Raw genomic sequence first — 21,951 nt, forward strand, 5'->3', positions numbered from 1 at the left:
CCTCCCACTTACCAATCACATCCTTGCCAGAGAACAACCTGTCCCAATCCATGCTTTTTAGATCCTTTCTCATTTCTTCAGATTTGGCCTTTTTCCAGTTTAGAACCTTCTTGCCCAATTTGCATTTGGTTTTTCTAGTGTAGTGGAGAACCAAACTCTAATAAGCTCCAAACCATTCTAAGACTTAAGGTACAAAATAATGCAATTCTATTTTGAAATATTTGATTTGGCAGATTTTCTGTTCCCCTGTGTTGATCTACCTGGAAGTATAAATAGTAACAGAAAATGTTGGGAACACTCAGCAGATCAGGCAGCATCTGTGGAAAGAGAAACAGAGTTAACATTTTCGGTTGAAGACCCTTTGCTGGAATGAGTATTTTGCTCTTGGAGAATTTGACTGAAGGTAACAGGGATCTGTGTGGTCTAGTGGAAATGTTCTGTAAATGAACTACCCAATCCCCATTTGGTTCAAGGAGTCTGTAATTTTATACACTGAATTAATTGTATGTATTTTAATGTGTTGTTTTAAGAAAACAAATATCAGACATGCACCAGTTAGCCAAAACTCCTGTGTTTGCTAACCCATGATGGCATCCAATTTAGTAACACCTCCGTTTTAATATTCCCGTTCACATTTCAATACCTTTCTATGGCCCTTTCTAACTTTTCTTTTCTTCTCAATCTTGTGCAACTTTTTAAGATTTTTCTATTTGTCCAGCTCTGACCTCTAATGCATACTTGGTTTGACTTGCTCCAGTATGGGCATCTGCTCTGGAATTCCCTTCCTAAAGTTTTCTTTATCAGTAACATTTATTTCTTTTAACTTTCTGAAAGTCTCTCTGTGAATAAGCTTCTGGACATTTGCCCCGACTGTGGTTGGGATCGAATTTAGTTTGAAAATGCTTCCGATAAGCTCCCTGGAGCTTTTTTTTGCAGTGTTGTGGATGAGATATGAATGCAGGGTGGTGATGCAGCTGCATTGATCTGTAAGCCTGGGATTATGAGACTTGAATTTCTTGAGCAGGGTTTAAATTTTTGAAGTGTTGTCTACCGCAGATTTCCTGAGTGAAGGAAGGAAGTGTTTTTCATTTGGTGGATGGGAGTCAGTGGTCAGTGAACAGATGGAAATGTTGGAATGCTTGGAAAAGTTCCTGTTTGCCAAAAGAAACAGGCTAGCTGCATTATAGAATCTTCAGATTAGAGATTTTAAGTTAATGCAATTAAATGAAAGCTATTTGAGTACCACAAATAAAATAATTTGTATAAACTCTGTGAATAATGACATATAGTGTTGGTGACAAACAAGGAGAAAATCTGTGGATGCTGGAAATCCAAGCAACACACAAAATGCTGGAGGAACTCAGCAGGCCAGGCATCAGCTAGGGAAAAGAGTACAATCGACATTCCCATTCTGACATGCCAGTCCATGGCCTCCTCTACTGCTGTGATGAGGCCACGCTCAGGTTGGAGGAGCAACAGCTTATATTCTGCCTGGGTAGCCTCCAACCTGATGGCATCAACATCGACTTCTCGATCTTCCAGTAATGCTCACCCCCCCCCCGGCCCTTTACCGTTCCCCATTTCCCCCCTCACCTTATCTCTTTATCTGCCCATCACCTCCCTCTGGTGCTCCTTCCCCTTTTCTTTCTTGCATGGCCTTCTGTCCTCTCCTAACAGATTCCCCCTTCTCCAGCCCTGTATCTCTTTCACCAATTAACTTCCCAGCTCTTTACTTCACCCATAACCCCCCCCCATTTCACCTTTCACCTTGTGGTTCTTCCTCCCCTGCCCCCACTCTCTTACTCTGACTCCTCATCTATTTTTCCCAGTCCTGCTGAAGGACCTCGGCCCAAAATGTTGACTGTACTCTTTTTCTATCGATGCTACCTGACCTGTTGAGTTCCTCCAGCATTTTGTGTGTGTTGATTACGGTGTTAGTTATCTATCTATCTATCTATCTATCTATCTATCTATCTATCTATCTCTCTCTCTCTATATCTCTCTCTATATCTCTCTCTCTCTCTCTCTCTCTCTATCTCTCTATCTCTCTCTCTCTATCTCTCTCTCTATCTCTCTCTCTCTCTCTCTCTCTATCTCTATCTCTCTATCTCTATCTCTATCTCTCTCTCTCTCTATCTCTCTCTATCTCTCTCTATCTCTCTCTATCTCTCTCTATCTCTCTCTCTCTATCTCTCTCTCTCTCTCTCTCTCTCTCTATCTCTCACTCACTCACTCATATTACTTAACCTTTAATTCTAGTTGTTTAAACAGCAAAATCTACCCTGCTGACTACTTAGAATGTGGAATAGTTCTGTTTTTACATGCGAGTTGCTTAAATCTTCCTGAGTCTCTTACTTTATGATTATATACCTCTTTCTTTTGGTTAGCCAGAGAAAACACTTGATCCCACAGATAACTCAAACCCTGTTTTATTAATTCTCTTGAAAAATTACTGCAATAGTCTGATGTGGTGTGTTAAGGGTTAAGTATTACCCACTTGTTTCTGAGCAAGCCACATATTGCAAGGCTTCTAACCACTGCTTCATTCTTTCTTTCTAACTTCTGGTCTCCAGAGTTGTCACTGCCGAGGTACTAAATTGTTCCTCTTTTCTGTTTTTACACTGATCTTTCCAGAAGTTGAAGGTTCTCAAACAGAATAGAGCCAGTCAGATACAGGAGCATGGAATTAATTGCTCCTACAACAACAGAAATTCTGCAGATGCTGGAAATTCAAGCAACACACATAAAAGTTGCTGGTGAACGCAACAGGCCAGGCAGCATCTCTAGGAAGAGGTGCAGTCGACATTTCAGGCCGAGACCCTTCGTCAGGACTAACTGAAGGAAGAGTGAGTAAGGGATTTGAAAGTTGGAGGGGGAGGGGGAGATCCAAAATGATAAGAGAAGACAGGAGGGGGAGGGATGGAGCCAAGAGCTGGACAGGTGATAAGCAAAAGGGATATGAGAGGATCATGGGACAGGAGGTCCGGGAAGAAAGACAAGGAGGGCGGGAGGGGGGACCCAGAGGATGGGCAAGGGGTATATTCAGAGGGACAGAGGGAGAAAAAGGAGAGTGAGGGAAAGAATGTGTGTATAAAAATAAATAACGGATGGGGTACGAGGGGGAGGTGGGGCATTAGCGGAAGTTAGAGAAGTTGATGTTCATGCCATCAGGTTGGAGGCTACCCAGACGGAATATAACGTGTTGTTCCTCCAACCTGAGTGTGGCTTCATCTTTACAGTAGAGGAGGCCGTGGATAGACATGTCAGAATGGGAATGGGATGTGGAATTAAAATGTGTGGCCACTAGGAGATCCTGCTTTCTCTGGCGGACAGAGCGTAGGTGTTCAGCAAAGCGGTCTCCCAGTCTGCATCAGGTCTCACCAATATATAAAAGGCCACATCGGGAGCACCGGACGCAGTATATCACCCCAGCTAACTCACAGGTGAAGTGTTGCCTCACCTGGAAGGACTGTTTGGGGCCCTGAATGGTGGTAAGGGAGGAAGTGTAAGGGCATGTGTAGCACTTGTTCCGCTTACACGAATAAGTGCCAGGAGGGAGATCAGTGGGGAGGGATGGGGGGGACGAATGGACAAGGGAGTCGCGTAGGGAGCGATCCCTGCAGAATGCAGAGAGTGGGGGGAGGGAAAGATGTGCTTAGTGGTGGGATCCCGTTGGAGGTGGCGGAAGTTACGGAGAATAATATGTTGGACCCGGAGGCTGGTGGGGTGGTAGGTGAGGACCAGGGGAACTCTATTACTAGTGGGGTGGCGGGAGGATGGAGTGAGAGCAGATGTACATGAAATGGGGGAGATGCGTTTAAGAGCAGAGTTGATAGTGGAGGAAGGGAAGCCCCTTTCTTTAAAAAAGGAGGACATCTCCCTCCTCCTAGAATGAAAAGCCTCATCCTGAGAGCAGATGCGGCGGAGTCGGAGGAATTGCGAGAAGGGGATGGCGTTTTTGCAAGAGACAGGGTGAGAAGAGGAATAGTCCAGGTAGCTGTGAGAGTCAGTAGGCTTATAGTAGATATCAGTGGATAAGCTGTCTCCAGAGACAGAGACAGAAAGATCTAGAAAGGGGAGGGAGGTGACGGAAATGGACCAGGTCCCCCCCCCCCACCCTCCTTGTCTTTCTTCCCGGACCTCCTGTCCCATGATCCTCTCATATCCCTTTTGCCTATCACCTGTCCAGCTCTTGGCTCCATCCCTCCCCCTCCTGTCTTCTCCTATCATTTTGGATCTCCCCCTCCCCCTCCAACTTTCAAATCCCTTACTCACTCTTCCTTCAGTTAGTCCTGATGAAGGGCCTCGGCCTGAAACGTCGACTGCACCTCTTCCTAGAGATGCTGCCTGGCCTGCTGCGTTCACCAGCAACTTTTATGTGTGTTGCTTGAATTAATTGCTCCTGATAGTTTCCCCATATGCTCATATGACCAAGTTCTTTCACGCAGATAAATCATACATTTAACCTGTAACACAGGGAAATAGGAGCAGAAATAGGCCACTGGGCTCCTCAAGCTTACCCACTATTCATTTTGATCATAGCTGATCTCTGATGGCTTCAACTCTTCTCTAGCAGTTCCTTATAACGCTCAATTGCTCGAACTTTCAACTACTTATCTATCTCTTCCTGGTGTAGATCGAACAGTTTATGTTCTATCACTCTGAGGAGCAGAGAACTCTCCCTGAGAAAAGGAATTCCTTGTCTCCTCAGTTTTAATTAATTGTCCCCTTGACTCTCCCACTTATGAAAATATTTTTGTCTACCCTGTAAAGCCCTGTGTTGAATAAGATCACCATCAGTCTTCTTCACTACGAGGAATGCAAGATGCAAACTGTCCAGCTCCTTTTGGTAGGATAACCTTTACATTCTGGGGAATGTCTGGTGGACTCCCTCCACTGCTCTTATATACTTTAAGGCAAGGGAACCAAAACTGCACACTGTTTTCCCTGGGTTACTTTAGCAACACTCTGTACGACTGCAACTTATACTCCTTATTCTTAAACTCCATTTCCAGGTTTTCACCCCATCACTCAATCTATCCATATTCCATTGCAGAATTACAATGCACTCATCACAACATCCCCTTCCTCCTATTTTCATATCATCAGCAAATTTTGCTGCTCTGTTGCAACTCCGTGCCAAGAAGTAACAGAGAGCACACTACATACGATTTAAAGGAATTATATTTATGAATCTTAACTTAACTAAAGAGTTAGTAAAGAAAATAAAGAAAAAAAACAAAAAGGGCTATTATAATTAAACAAATATCAATATCACATATCAATGTCACATCCAAGAACTATTATTCTTGACTTTATACTTCTGAATCTTTAAATGAGAATACTTCGGTTGATCATTTTTTAAATAGTTTGAATATTCCTTCACTCTCCCCTGACTTTAAAGCAAAACTCAATAAACCATTATCATTAGAGGAAGTATCACCTGCATTACAGTCAGGTAAATCTCCTGGACCTGATGGCTTTTCAGCAGAATTCTATAAATCATTTTCTTCTCTGCTTTTGTCTCAATTATTTTCAGTTTTACCCGATTCATTTAAACATGGTAAATTGCCTGCATCATTCAACGAGGTATGTATCATTCTTTTAGCCAAAAAAGGTAAAGATCCAACAGAGTGTTCTTCGTATAAGCCGATTTCTTTATTAAATGTTGATGCTAAAATTTTGGCTAAAATTTTGGCTCGTAGATTAGAAAGCATTATACCCTCTGTTATTTCCGAAGATCAAAAATCATCTTCCCTTTTTTAATATATGGAGCTTATTTAATATCTTGTATTCACCTTCAACTGGGATTCCTGAATGTGTTATTTCTCTCGATGCGGAGAAAACGATCGATCGTGTCGAGTGGAATTACCTTTTTGCGGTTTCAGAAAAATTTGATTTTGGACAAAGTTTTATTAGTTGGATTAAATTGCTATATTCATGTCCCACCACTTCTGTTTTAACCAACTCTCAGCTATCCTAGTCTTTCAGTATTAAATACGGCACTTGCCAGGGTTGCCCTTTAAGTCCCTTACTCTTCGATTTGGCTATAGAGCCACTTGCCATTGCGTTTCGTAGTTGTGCTGAAGTGACGGGGATTTGGAGGGGAGGTGTTGAGCACAAAGTTTCCCTTTATGCTGATGATCTTTTACTTTTTATATCAAACCCGACCACCTCCTTACCCTCAATATTTTCACTTCTTAATAAATTTAGTCAACTCTCTGGTTATAAACTTAATTTACCTAAGAGTGAACTCTTTCCAATCAATAGAGAAGCACAAACTTTAGTATTTCAGGACCTCCCTTTTAAAGTAGTTAATAATCAATTCACTTATCTTGGCACTACAGTAACAAGGAACTTCAAGAATCTTTTTCGAGAAAATTTTACCAATCTCCTAAACTCTACCAAACAGAGTTTGACACAGTGGTCACCCTTGTCTATGTCTCTTGTAGGTCGTATTAATGTTATTAAAATATATATCCTTCCTAAATTTTTGTATTTATTTCGGTCTCTACCAATTTTTATTTCTAAAGCTTTTTTTTCTATTATTTCGTATTATCTATGGCAGAGAAAACGCCCTAGACTTAATAAAGCTCATCTTCAAAAATCTAAAAAGGAAGGTGGTATGCCCTTGCTTAATTTTCATTTATATTATTGGGCAGCCAATATTCATTGTCTTATTTTTTGGTCTTTCTCCCATAATCAGTCTGACTGCCCAAAATGGGCGACAATGGAGTTGAACTTTACTAAGAATCTTTCAATTCCTGCACTTCCTTGTAATTTACCTAGACTTATTGTTAATCCTCTTATCAGACATACTTAAAGAATGTGGACTCAGTTCAGAAAATTTAATGGTCTTCATGGTTTTCCTCTCTCTAGCCCTATTTTACACAATCACCTTTTCCTACCTTCTATGCGGGATTCAACATACTACGACTGGCATAGAAAGGGTATTAGGCGCTTTGAAGATCTTTTCATAGATAATCATTTTGCAAATTTTCAACAACTTTCTGCAAAGTTTAATCTACCTAATACTCATTTCTTTAGGTATCTTCAAATTCGACATTTTATTGACCCTTTGGTAGCAAACTTTCCTGAGATGCCTGAGAGAAATGTTCTGGACTTGTTTCTTTGTACCAACCCACTGGGTAAAGGTTTAATATCGGCTGTTTGGGATAAGTTAGTTATTTTGAGGCATACCCCTTTTTATAAAATCAGAACTGCCTGGGAACAAGATCTAAATATCTGCTTATCTGATGCAGTTTGGGATTTAATTCTTAAGTCAGTCAACTCAACCTCTCTACGTGCTCGCCACAGCCTTTTGCAGTTTAAGGTTGTACACAGGACTTAACCAGGGTTGTACACTGTACACTTGTTTGTGGTAAGTGTAATGGGGCTGAGGCTACCCTTATTCGTATGTACTGGACCTGTCCTTGTCTTGAGAAATTCTGGAGAGAAGTTTTTTTAACCCTATCTCATATTCTTAATTGTCATTTAGAACCTAACCCTCTGGTTGCTCTTTTTGGAGCCTTGGGTGAAGTTAATATGCACTTGAGTACGACTAAATACTGAACATTATCTTTTGCCTCTCTTTTGGCTAGGCGGTTGGTTCTTCTTAAGTGGAAAGATGCTGCCTCACCCACTCACGCTCAATGGCTTAATGATATTATGGCCTGTTTAGACCTCAAAAAGCTTCATTATTCACTTCTTAATTTGGATATAAAGTTTCATAAGGTGTGGGGACCTTTTCTTGAATATTTCCACAGTTCTTCTTTAGGGTAAGTTTATCCTCTTTTTTTAGTATGCTACAATCCCTTACTTTCAGCTTTTTTTCTTGTAAGTTATACAGTTTTTTGTTATGAATTATATTGTACTTTTGGTAGTTAGCATTATATTATTTTTTTCCCTATATATATTTACAATTCTCTGGGGTTGAATGTTCCAATCGATTTTTTTTCCATATGTAAAGTGGTTGGCCTGGGTTTCTCTTTTCAGTGGGAGGATGGGGTGGATATTAATTTTACATATTTCTCTTTTGGGTGCTTTTTCTTCTTACTGCTATGAATTATAGATTGGATTTGTTTGTTTTGCACTGTATAAAGCTCCATTTTGTTTTTGGGTTCCTCTGTGTAGTTTCACTGCATAAAAAAATTATTAAAAAATAATTAAACAGTCAAATGTGCACAAGTTGGAGCTCAATTCTTCCGAAAGTAATATTCACCGATCCTCAGTTGACTGCTGCACCTTGCTCCATCGAATCATGGTCCCCCACCCTGTCGAATCCTACAATCAGTTCTCTCCAGCATCTTCCCTCTTCATCTCCCACCAAACAAAGGACTCAGCTCACATCCCAAAATGCCCATTACCTCTAACCATAACCCAAACACTGATTCTACAGAAAGACCATTACATCAGCAGTGAAACTTTTCCCAGGGTTTTACATAAACTATTGAGGTCCAAGAACTGATCCCTGGGGTACTTCACTTATTATATCTGACAAGCTGAAAAGGATACATTTATCCCAACTCCTTGTTTTCTGTAGTTTTCAATCCGTGCTAACATACCTCCATAAACCTTAATTTGTGCAATGGCCTCTTATGTAGCATAGAGATTCAAAGCAACTTTATCAAATTCTATATGTAACTACTACCATGAGATTCATTTCCTTGCGGGCATACTCAATAAATCCAATAACCATAATAGAATCAATGAAATGCCGCACCAACAGAGTGGACAGCTAATGTGCAAAAGACGACAAACTATGCAAATACAAAAAGAGAGAAAAGATAGTAACCAATAAATATCGAGAACATGTGGTCAAGAGTCTTTGAAAATGAGTCTATAGGTTGAGCGAACAGTTCAGAGATGGGACACATGCAGCTGAGTGAAGTTGTTCTGCTGGTTCAAGAGCCTGATATTTGAGGGGTAATAACTGTTTCTGAACCTAGCCGTGTGAGTCCTGAGGCTCTTGTACCACCTTCCTGATGGCAGCAGCAAGAAGACAGCATGACCTGGGTGCTGGGCGTCTCTGAAAATGGATGCTGCTCCCCTGTGACAACGCTCCATGTAGATGCATTCAGTGGTGGGGAGGGCTTTACCCAGGATGGACTGGGTCACATCCACTACTTATCATGGCCATAAGCCCTTCCTCCGGGCCTCCAGGTCACACACTGCACTCCCAACCTCCCCAAACTCCCTCTGAGACAGCAAAGCACCAAATCGATTAATTGGCCCAAAAACGCACCAGCAAAATGTAAATTACAGGCTCCAATCACACACAACTTAGTAGTAGAATCATATTTGAAAGAAGAAGTAGTAGTAGTAGTAAAGGTAGTTATTTTATGAGCCGTCTGCAGGACATTGCCATTGGTCACTGGTGCCATTTGTCTAAGAAACTCTATCTTGTCGAACCTAGGCATCTAGTTATATCTTTACTATAATAACAACTAACTCTTTTGTCTGTTGTTGAAGCCTCTCATGCATGAGAGATGTTTCAGAGTAAACCCATTGTTTCTTATCTCACTGCCTCCAGATGGCCTCTTCTGTTTTCTGTTTGGGTCATTTTGACCTTGGCTGACATCAAAGACAGGCAACTCCCTATCGAAACTAATGTGTCCTTTAAAAAAAACTACTTTGCAAATTCATTGTCCTGGAGGTCCAGTTTCAGTCTGTATCTCAAAAGGGGCTTTTCAGGACAGTTCCCCCTTTTGTAATTCTGTGATCAAGTACTGGAAACCACCCTTCTATTTGAGTTGTTATCAATGTCTTGAACAATTTCAAATAATTTTACAGACATTAAATATATTTTGCTTGTTCAAACAGAATACAATGCCCAGCTTTATGTTCTGGAATGATTGTTTTTTAACTCTCTGCAAGTAACCCTTGTTTTGTTTTGTTTCTCTGTTCAAAACAACCTGTAGCTCATATAAGATTTGCTTCTGTCCTCCATTGTGCTGTTAGAGGCATAACTGCTTGCCATGGTCCTAGTCTGTGACAACTGTGACAATTTGATTCAAAATTTCCTTTTGATTGGACCATCTTCATCCTGTTTTAATGCTATAAAGTTATGAATTGTTCAATAGGGGAATGATTGCTAACGGACCATTAGCAAAACTCTGAGAAGAAATGGCCTGAGTTTGTCAATAGTCTGAAGATATTTTTATGTGCTTTGTCTCTCATGCCTCAGCTTACTAGCATCAGTTGAGGACAATCCTAAATGCAGTAGAACCATCATGTTATCTACGTGATGGTTTGTAACTTCTGCAACATTACAGGGATCGAGAAGGAAAGCTTGCATTTATACAAAGAAACGCTTCAGGAATGTCTCTAGCTTGTAGCCTGTTTATAAAGTTCAGTTCTAACACTGGGTTCCCCTGGGCATCATGGGATAGAAATTTCAGTTAATTTTTAATCAGTTTAGCTCACCTTGGTTTATGCATTCTTGCTGGTGGTACAACTACGTGTTTTGCAGTTAAAAGTGGGTATTTATGCATTTATCTCCATAAATTGAAGTAGATTTGGGACTCTGTGTCCAAATGTGAAATTCCCAAGTTGTTAAGATTCCAGACGTTGGAAAGTGAGGAGCTAATTATTGTTTGGGGAAAGTGCCATGTAAATGGAATATTTGGTGGGGACTGAAGAGTGCACTGGGTAGTCAATAAAAGTATGGCCCATTCAAAATAACGAAGGGTAGAGGAAAATGTGTTTGAGGGTAAAGTCACGTTGGGGCAGAAATTGCAAAAGATGATCTACTGACTACAGAGGCTGAAAGGTGAAAGCAAGGCAATTCTGTCCTTGCTTTGTCCAGGAAGAAAGCACAGTCAAGGGTTCTCTCTCTCTCTGATAGACGGGTAGCTGTGATTTAGAACAGAGGAGGTCATTTGAGAAGAACCGATGTGGAAACTTTCATCACTAAAGCAGAGATAATGGAGATGGAAGAAGGGGGAGAAGGAAATAGTCTAGGCAGGAGCCAGGGTGGAGAAATTTAGGAAGATAACTGTGGGAGCTGTAGATTTTTAATTGATGTTTGTCACAAGGCTGACCATCCACCTTGTCTACGCCCCACATAATTTCATACACCTAAAATTCATTCATCGACCTGCTATGTTCCAGAGGAAAGAGAGTCCAGCCTCTTAACTCAAGACTTCCTGTTCTGGTAACAATAGTTGTGAATCTTTTCTACACCTTTTCTGGCTTAATAACATCCTTCCTATCGCTGGGTGACCAAAACTGCACACAATACACCAAGTGTTGCCTTAGTTTAACCTTGCATCAGGGCTCTGACAGATAAAAGCAAGCATGCCAGCCCCCATGCTCACCACTGCTTCTATCCCTGCCTTCACTTTATAGAACTATGTACCTGTACCTCAAGTCTCACTGTCCAGCAACAGTCTTTAGGGCCCTGCCATTTGCTGTACAAGTCCTGCCCTAGTTGAGCTGACCAAAATGCAAAACCTGGCATTAGTTTGAGTTAAATTCCATCTGGCATTCCATGGCCCATTTCCTCAGTTGAACCTGTTATAATATTAGATTCATCACTGGCTTTCCTTGCCCTGTACTTCGTGTTTGTCCAAATATCTTTAAACGGAAATGTTGGTTCTTTCTCTGCAGATGATGCCTGAGCTGCTTTGTATTTCTGGCATATTTTTATTTTTATTTCCTTCCATTCGGGGCATCATAGGTGGCTTTACTATGAAATGTCATGCTTGGCTTACTAGGCAAAGTGGTTTTAGTAATTAAATATAGTTTTAAAAGATTACAAGAAATCTCGAAATAAAGTGCAGTGGATAAATTGGCACGAGAATCTTGTTTTCTCAAACACAATTGTGCTTTTGGAGAAGTAATTTGCCTAGCATATCAACAGAGATTACTTGTCAGGAATTCTAAGATGGCACATTGGATCATGTTTGACACATCCAGGGACTAGCATTTGGTTCTAAGAATGAAGTAGGGTGGTGGGGAAGGAGAAATTCTGTTAATAGTTTCTCAGTATAAATCTGTGGATTGAAATTCTTAAAAACAATAGTATTTATCTATACAGTACAAATTTTGTAGTTGCTTCTGAAATCCATTTTGTGAAATGCTAGGTATACAAGTATCCACTTTAATCTGTTCTTTTAAACTTCCTTAAATGTTGAAATTTCTGAGGTAAAAACAGAAAATGTTGGTTTAAAAACTCAGCAGCATCTAAGAAAAGGAAAACGTATTTTAGCAGTTAACATAGACTCATTCTGACAATGAATCCTAAACATGAAACGTTAGCTTTCTTTTTCATGGATACTGCCTGACCTGAATATTTCCAGCATTTTCAGCATATTGATTTGAAAAATTTGGTTTACATTACCAGAATAATACGTAAAATTAATTCATTAATCTGTTAGGATTAGCTCAAGACAAGAATTTTTAAATGTCAAGTTCCTTCAGTTAAAAAATAAATTACAAAAAAATAGAAAATGTAATTGTCTGATTTTGCAGAAATTGTAAATCTATCACTTGACTAGTTATGGCCCTGGAGGAACCTATAATTTGGTCTCTGATGCCATCTGTTGGAGATTCTAATTATATGAAATTTATCTTGCATGCTTTTTCAATAATTCATAATGTGACATGTCTTCACCAGTGCTTATACCCCCAGATCTGCCAGCGTTTCTCAGCAGAAGGCCTGGTGTCTTGTTCCAGTCTGAGTGTAAACCAGTAGCACAGCTTCCATCCTGTCACGCGGGCTGCTCCTGTACTGCACCATATGAAATCTTGCCACTGAGCCATTGTGAACTTAAACCCTAATCAACATGCAGCAGCCCCATTTATAGAGTATGAATGGGTAAAATTGTTTGTCAGAGGAAGGGCTTTATATAAATATGATAAAATGCTTTTAATTGATTTTTTTTCAGGTGTGTGTATTTTGTTCGGTGAGCTTAATTATTAATTTTCAGCATCTGGGAGTTGCTGGAAGCACTTGTTGAAGCTGTGGGGTAACCTTAGAGGCCAGAATTTGTTCTCTCCCCCAATCTGTACTTGAGGGGAGGATGGTGAATTACTGCTTTGAACCATCACAGTTGTTCTGGTGAACTTTTCCCCTGTGGTGCAATCGGGGAAGGAATACCAGGTTTGAGATGCAGCAATCAGGAAATGGCACTGCATTTCCTAGTTGGAGAGATGTGCAACTTGTAGAGGAACCAGCAGGTGGCGCTACTATCCATGCATTAACTGCTCAGCAACTTCATGTGTTGAGGAGCTGGGAATGGAATTGAACATGGTGCAAGTACAGCGAAAATTCCAGTTTCTGACCTTGTAGAAGGAAGGTAGTTAATGAAGCAGTTGAAGATGATTGTGTCTGGAATTATTATTATTATTCATCCATCATGCAATGTCTAGTCATCTTCGATTTGTAGGGGCTGGACTGGTCTGTGTATAAAAAGACAGCTGGAGAGGCCAATTCACGCTCAGAAAGTTCTTTGACAATGTGGACAAGATGGCAGCCTTGTTGGGTTGGGGATTGCTGGCTTGGTCTTTCCTGGCCAGCCTTCATCTCTGCTGCAATAGTTCTTTCTGCCTCGGGTCACTGCGCCTAATGGAGGAAGGAGCGTTACACAACCCGATCCTGCCGATATGTTTCCCATGTGTCGAAGGCTTTTAGTGAAGCTTTCAGGGTGTCTTTATAATGTTTCATTTGGCCTCATGGGAACACTTTCCTTTCTGTAGTTCGCCGTAAAGCAGCCTGTTAGGCAGCCAATGGTATGGCACATGGACTATGTGGCCTGCCCAGTGTAAATGTGACTGCATCAAAATGGTGTAGGTACTGGACAGGCCAGCCTTGGTAAATACCTCCCTGTCAGGGATACTGTCTTGCCACTTAATGTGAGGAGCTTTCTGAGGCAGACTGTGTGGAAATGGTTCAGTTTCTTAGCATGCTGTTAGAGAAATGTCCTATAAACGTTCAGCTTCATCTGTAGGCTTGTGCCTCTTCTGTTCCAGACATTGCTACAAAGCCTGCTGAAGGCTACACTCACTTCGGTGATCCTGGCGCTCAATTCATCATCAGTGACGGTGTTCTGGGACAGTGTGCTGCGAAGATAAGTGAGCCTGTTCACTGGGCTGCGTCTTTGATTGTTGATCATGATGTTTGGCCCAACATGTGATTTTCCCTGGAAATGGCTGATGCATTACTTCAGTCAGCTTGGTGTTGAGGTGAGCCAAAAGTTAGAGCACACAGCAGAGAACTTGTCAACACAGCACTGCGTATGAACTTTTGAACCAGCATTGAGGGCACAGTCATCAGCAAAATGGAAGTCTCTGATGATGTCTGTCATAACCTTACTTTTTGTTTGGAACCTCCTGAGGTTGAACAGTTTCCCCATCAGTGGGAAATCTGATGTCAATGCTTATGACGCCTTCACCATTGTTTTGGGAGATTTTAACCAGGCCAGTCTGGAAAAAATCACTAAGCAACTACCATCAACAGATCACTTGCAATACCAGAGGAAACAACACACTGGACCATTGCTACACCACCATCAAGAATGCCTACCGTGTTATTCCACGCCGTCACTTCGGAGAGTCTTATCACCCGGCTGTACTTCTACTCCCTGTGTATAGGCACAGACTGAAGACTGCAGCACCAGCAGTGAGGACCAAGAAGGTATGGACAAGGGAAGCACAGGAGCGCCTGCAGGACTGCTTTGAATTGATGGACTGGACAGTATTCAGGGATTCATCTATGAAGCTGGATGAGTATGCTGCATTTATGACTTCATTAAAACCTGTGTGGATGAGTGTGTGCCTACAAAGGCTTACTGTACATTCCCACACCAAAAGCAGGTACGTCGTCTGCTGAAGGCTAGATTTGTGGCATTTAAGTCTGGCAACCCAGGCCTGTACCAGAAAACCAGGTATGATTTGCGGAGGGCTATTTCAAGGGTGAAGAGACAATTTCGAATGAGTTGGAGGCGACATCAGATGCACGGCAACTCTGGCAGGGACTGCAAAGCATTACTTCCTACAAAGTGAAACCCAATAGTATGAACGGCAGTGATGCTTCACTACCAGATGAACTCGATGCCTCCTACGCACGCTTTGAAAGGGAGAACACAACTACGGCTGTGAAGATCCTTGCTGCACCTGATGACCCTGTGATCTCCGTCTCAGATGCCGATGTTAGACTGTCTTTAAAGAGAGTGAACCCTTGCAAGGCAGAAGGTCCCGATGGAGTACCTGGTAAGGCTCTGAAAACCTGTGCCAACCAACTAGCGGGAGTATTCAAGGACATTTTCAACCTCGCACTGCTACGAGTCAGCTCTATCTTGGGTACTATCCTACAAAGTACCCAGGACATCTTCAGGGAGTTGTAGCTCAGGAAGGCAGCGTCCATTATTAAGGACCTCCAGCACCCAGGGTATGCCCTTTTCTCACTGTTACCATCAGGTAGGAGGTACAGAAGCCTGAAGGCACACACTCAGTGATTCAGGAACAGCTTCTTCCCCTCTGCCATCCGATTCCTAAATGGACATTGAACCCGTGAACACTACCTCACTTATTAATATACAGTATTTCTGTTTTTGCACGTTTTTTTAAAGCCAATATGTGGAATTGTTTTACTTGTTTGTTTATTATTATCATTATGTTTTTTTCCCCGCTAGATTATGTTTTGCATTGAACTGCTGCTACTAAGTTAACAAATTTCACGTCACGTACCGGTGGTGATAAACCTGATTCTTATTCTGTAGCTGTCTCTGAAGGCATCAGTCAACATGGCGGAAAACACCAGTCTGCATAGCGTTGGTGCAAAGATACCGCCCTGCTTGACCCCTTTTGAGACGGGAAGGGTGTGGATGTTTCACCACTGTCCTAATCTCTAGCTTGCATGCCGTCATGGAATTGCTGCACCATGCTGATGAATTTCCTTGCGCATCCGTACTTCGCCATGATCTTCCACAGACCCTCTCTGCTAACAGTGTTGAAGGCCTTAGTGAGATCGACATAGCAGGAGAACAGGTCAGCGTTTTGCTCCTGAAATTTCTCTTGCGGCTTTCTTGCAGCAAACACCTTGTCGATAGACTCACAATCCTTCCAGAATCCGCACCAGCTCTCTGGTAGGAGTCCCTGGTCACGCTGCGATTTAAGATGGCAAGAATTTTGTCTGCAATAGATAGCAAAGATATTCCCCCATAGTTGTTGTAGGTTTTCATTTCATTTGTACAGGGGTTTGATGGATGCAACTTCAAATTCCTGTGTAATCGTCTGTGGCTGCCACGTGAGTTGGAAGAGCTGTTGGAACTTTTCTTTTAGCACTGAACCACCTTGTAGGCGTCATTTGGTATTGTGTCTGATTCGGGTGCTTTGCCATTAGAGAGTAGAGGTATCACTTTCTGGGTCACGGCTAAGGTCTGGAATATTCAGTGTTTCATTGACAGGTACTTGGGGCTGGTGACCAATGGCTTCATCATTTATAGTCGAAGGACGATTCAGAACTGTTAAGGTGTTCAGCCCACCTATGAAGAACTTTCTTTGTCCGTGATCAGTGTGTTCCCATCAGCTCTAAGGAGAGGGGATAATCCTGACGATGTGGAGCCATAGACTTAGTGCAGCATAAAAGTTCCTTAAATCATAACTATCTGCATACGCCTGGATCGCGAGGAATCCTGCATCTCTTGCAGTTTGTGTTATACCGTCCTTCGTATGTTATCGAAGGCATCCTTTTTTGAGATGGACTTGGGGTCGCTGAAGAAAGCTTTGTGGAGATGTTTTTCATCCAGCAGTTGTTTGATGTTGACACAGTTTTCATCAAACCAGACCCTGTACTTTCTGGTAGCAGTGGCGTAGATCAGCTCCAGAATACCCGGGGTGTGACGACATTACCTCTCGCAAGCACAGCCGTTTTTCTTTGTACTAGTTCTGGAGTATCTTTTCATTTGATGCCTATTGATTTCAGCATTCTTTAGTGCAGAGTTTCCCAACCTGGGGTCCAGGGACTCCTCAGTTAATGGTAGGGGTCCATGGCATAAAAAAGGTTGGGAACCCCTAAGGCATAAGAATGCAAATAATTAAAATAGCCTATCCTAACATGCCTAACTTAAAGTTGGGGTATTAACAAGTAGAGTAAGAGCTCTAAAGTAGAATATGGATAATCACTAGGTGAAAGAGAACAAACAGCAGTGCAGGGTGAATCAGTATTAGCTGTTTTCCGAGTATCTGCAATGGCAAGCTACAGCTGATAGTAATGATTCGGAGACATCAATTCAAATTCTATCATGGCAAGAGGTTATTTAAAAAAAAATCATCATGAAAATCTGGAATTTAAAAAAAAAACTGAACATCAGTTCTCTCATTTGGAGGAAGTTTTGGGGGGAAATGTGCTAATTTCCATTGTCCCTACTGCTTCTTGATAAGGCAGAAAGTGGGATATATTTGCACATGATAGCACCATGCTTAGTTCTATGAACGAAACCTCAATCCCTGCCTGCAAGCAGCCGATCTGTTTATACAACTTTGAGATTGCTGATCGGTAATAAATAATGTTTGTGCCAAGTTATAACCATCCCTAACAAGAGTGAAATTAGCTTCCTGAGGTGGCCAGTGGTGTGCCACCAACCTCAATATCGTGGCTGCAAAACACATCAGAGTCTGGCTGCCTTGCAATGATGTCTAAACCCCTTCCCACACCATCATCAATGCTTTGCTAATGTCCAAATTTAGTACCATCCAGGACAAAGCAGTCCACTTAACTGACAACACATCCACCACCCTAATTGTTCAGACCCTCCTCACTGGTACAGGGTGGCAAATTTGTGTAACATCCACAAAATCACTGTGGTTGCTCACTTAGACTCCTCCATCAACGCTTCGTAAACCCAGCCAAGATGGACACTTCAAGATCCTACATCTACGGACTCCAGAGCCTGCTGGCCATGAAACTGGCAGGCATGAACTTCAGATTGCCTCTGCCTTTGATCTCGCCGGCTCCAACACCTCAGGGCATATTCAAAACCCGGACTCCAGCAACGACCATGGGGACATTCAAAGTGATTGCGCAGCCACCAACTGCGACTCCAGCCTTGAACTCCAGGCCGGGTCTTTATGTGCTGCTATTGTGTCTCCCGTCTCTCCTTCCCCCACCAATACTCTGCAATCTAGTCTCCTTCAGATCCCCTGGGTCCTCAGAGGCTCCATCTTCCTCTCACCCCAACCCTCCCCTCTCCATTGACACCCCCAGCCTCCCCCCTCCCCCCTCTGATCCCAGCTCTCATCTGTGCCGGGTTTTACCATCTCCTCCAACCTTCAACTGTCGGAGGCAGAGCGCTCTGTCCTCAGTAAGGGCCTCACCTTTGTCCCCCTTCGCCCACACCTCAGTGAGTTCCGTGTTCGCCATGATGCGGAACTTTTCTTCCGCCATCTCCATCTCTGAGCCTTCTTCTTCGGCAAGGACTCTTCCACCCCCATCGATGACCCCTTCTCCCGTCTTCAACCCTCCTCTTCTTCATGGACACCCCGCTCTGGTCTTCTGCCTGCTCTGGATCTCTTTATCGCTAACTGCCGATGGGACATCAACTGTCTCGACTTCACCACACCTTGTCCCCATTCCAACCTCACTCCTTCGGAACGCTCTGCTCTCCACTCCCTCCGCACTAATCCTAACCTTATTATTAAACCCGCCAATAAGGGGGGTGCTGTTGTAGTCTGGCGTACTGACCTCTACCTTGCCGAGGCACAGCGACAACTCGCGGATACCTCCTCTTATTTACCCCTCGATCGTGACCCCACTAAGGAGCACCAGGCCATTGTCTCCCACACCATCAGCGACTTTATCCGCTCAGGGGATCTCCCATCCACTGCTACCAACCTTATAGTTCCCACACCTCGCACTTCCTGTTTCTACCTCCTACCCAAGATCCACAAACCTGCCTGTCCTGGCCGACCTATTGTCTCAGCTTGCTCCTGCCCCACCGAACTTGTTTCTGCATACCTCGACACGGTTTTATCCCCCCTTGTTCAATCCCTTCCTACCTATGTTCGTGACACTTCTCACACTCTTAAACTTTCCGATGATTTTAAGTTCCCTGGCCCCCACCGCTTTATTTTCACCATGGATGTCCAGTCCCTATATACTTTCATCCCCCATCAGGAAGGTCTCAAAGCTCTACGCTTTTTGGATTCCAGACTTAATCAGTTCCCCTCTACCACCATTCTGCTACGTCTAGCGGAATTAGTCCTTACTCTTAATAATTTCTCCTTTGGCTCCTCCCACTTCCTCCAAACTAAAGGTGTAGCTATGGGCACCCATATGGGTCCTAGCTATGCCTGTCTTTTTGTTGGGTTTGTGGAACAATCTTTGTTCCGTGCCTATTCTGGTATCTGTCCCCCACTTTTCCTTCGCTACATCGATGACTGCATTGGCGCTGCTTCCTGCACGCATGCAGAGCTCGTTGACTTTATTGACTTTGCCTCCAACTTTCACCCTGCCCTCAAGTTTACCTGGTCCATTTCTGACACCTTCCTCCCCTTTCTAGATCTTTCTGTCTCTGTCTCTGGAGACAGCTTATCCACTGATGTCTACTATAAGCCTACTGACTCTCAAAGCTATCTGGACTATTCCTCTTCTCACCCTGTCTCTTGCAAAAACGCCATCCCCTTCTCGCAATTCCTTCGTCTCTGCCGTATCTGCTCTCAGGATGAGGCTTTTCATTCTAGGATGAGGGAGATGTCTTCCTTTTTTGAAAGAAAGGGGCTTCCCTTCCTCCACTATCAACTCTGCTCTTAAACGCATCTCCCCCATTTCACATACATCTGCTCTCACTCCATCCTCCCGCCACCCCACTAGTAATAGGGTTCCCCTGGGCCTCACCTACCACCCCACCAGCCTCCGGGTCCAATATATTATTCTCCGTAACTTCCGCCACCTCCAACGGGATCCCACCACTAAGCACATCTTTCCCTCATCCCCCCCTCCCTTGTCCATTCGTCCCCCCCATCCCTCCCCACTGATCTCCTTCCTGGCACTTATCCGTGTAAGCGGAACAAGTGCTACACATGCCCTTACACTTCCTCCCTTACCACCATTCAGGGCCCCAAACAGTCCTTCCAGGTGAGGCAACACTTCACCTGTGAGTCGGCTGGGGTGATATACTGCATCCGGTGCTCCCGATGTGGCCTTTTATATATTGGCGAGACCCGACGCAGACTGGGAGACCGCTTTGCTGAACACCTACGCTCTGTCCGCCAGAGAAAGCAGGATCTCCCAGTGGCCACACATTTTAATTCCACATCCCATTCCCATTCTGACATGTCTATCCACGGCCTCCTCTACTGTAAAGATGAAGCCACACTCAGGTTGGAGAAACAACACCTTATATTCCGTCTGGGTAGTTTCCAACCTGATGGCATGAACATAGACTTCTCTAACTTCTGCTAATGCCCCACCTCCCCCTCGTACCCCATCTGTTACTTATTTTTATACACACATTCTTTCTCTCACTCTCCTTTTTCTCCCTCTGTCCCTCTGAATATACCCCTTGCCCATCCTCTGGGTCCCACCCCCTTGTCTTTCTTCCCGGACCTCCTGTCCCATGATCCCCTCGTATCCCTTTTGCCTATCACCTGTCCAGCTCTTGGCTCCATCCCTCCCCCTCCTGTCTTCTCCTATCATTTTGGATCTCCCCCTCCCCCTCCAACTTTCAAATCTCTTACTCACTCTTCCTTCAGTTAGTCCTGACGAAGGGTCTCGGCCTGAAACGTCGACTGCACCTCTTCCTAGAGATGCTGCCTGGCCTGCTGCGTTCACCAGCAACTTTTATGTGTGTTGCAAGATGGATACTTGTCCCCTTGCAGAAGCAAATGGCACACCAGCTAAATCCTAGAACTCCCTCCCCAAAGACATTGATGGAGTGCCCCCACCAAAATGATGACAGTATTTTATGTTAACTCTCCACTGCCTCATTAAACACCATGCTCAAGCTCATAAATGAATAAACCGCAGCAGATTCCCAAAGCATGCAAATAAAGTTGATCCCTTGAATAAATGAAAATATACTCTCACTCTGAAAATGAGGTTTTATTTTTGGTTCACTAATATCCATCACGTAAAAAAAAACTACTACAGATTTTTCAGCTGCCCTGTAGGATTGTTTAACATCCCATCCCTTCCAGGAGCATTAGGCGTTCTGCGTTGGTGTTGGGTTATCGCATTATGATTGATTGTTTAAAAAATGTGGCTCTGAAGGAGTACTTCAGAGTCACTTGGTGAAAGACCAACAGATGGAAACACCAAGTAGGACATAGATGATGAAGGAGGGAAATACAAACGCTGAAAGCTGTTGGGGCATGGCCCCACAGGGAAATGAATCTCAGGGTAGTATATGGTGACATATATGTATTTTCATAATAACTCTACTTTGAAATAGCTGTGAGGATTTAAATAAAAATTAACAAATGGGTAACCATGGAAGATGTTGCAATGGATCTGTGGCAAATTATGAGCTCAAGGGAATGAACGTTGCAATGAAACCACACTATTTATGTAAATAACAATATAAGCAACCATTGTTGGTAGAATCTCAGATGGAGACGAGAGGGCGTACAGGAGTGAGATATGCCAACTAGTGGAGTGGTGTCACAGCAACAACCTCGCACTCTACGTCAGTAAGATGAAAGAGCTGATTGTGGACTTCAGGAAGGGTAAGACAAAGGAACACATACCAATCCTCATAGAAGGATCAGAAGTGGAGAGAGTGAGAAGTTTTGAGTTTCTGGGTGTCAAGATCTTTGAGGACCAAACCTGGTCCCAACATACCTCAGGATTACTGCCTGTGCCACGCGACAGTGAGAGTAGGAATGGCACGAGGGTGGAGGATAAATGCGTGGCTGAGGGATTGGAGCAGGGGGCAGGAATTCAAATTTCTGGATCATTGGGACCTCTTTTGGTGCAGGTGTGACCTGTACAAAAAGGACGGGTTGCATTTG

The 21,951-nt window shown here is 43.2% G+C and overlaps 1 long non-coding RNA gene across 3 annotated transcripts in view; it reads left to right on the forward strand.

Annotated features, from left to right (window-relative positions):
* The window catches only part of LOC134342822 (uncharacterized), a 75,549-nt gene that overhangs the window by 15,265 nt on the left and 38,333 nt on the right, over window positions 1-21,951 (forward strand). For 2 of the 3 annotated variants that reach the window (XR_010017114.1, XR_010017113.1), the window contains exon 2: window positions 7,602-7,778. The exons of the other annotated variant lie outside the window; for it this stretch is intronic. This is a non-coding gene — a long non-coding RNA (uncharacterized LOC134342822). The remainder of the gene's footprint in view (window positions 1-7,601; window positions 7,779-21,951) is intronic. 3 annotated transcript variants of the gene reach the window in all.

The sequence above is a fragment of the Mobula hypostoma genome, chromosome 2 (assembly GCF_963921235.1).
Source record: "Mobula hypostoma chromosome 2, sMobHyp1.1, whole genome shotgun sequence".
In the NCBI taxonomy this organism is placed as follows: Eukaryota; Metazoa; Chordata; class Chondrichthyes; order Myliobatiformes; family Myliobatidae; genus Mobula; species Mobula hypostoma.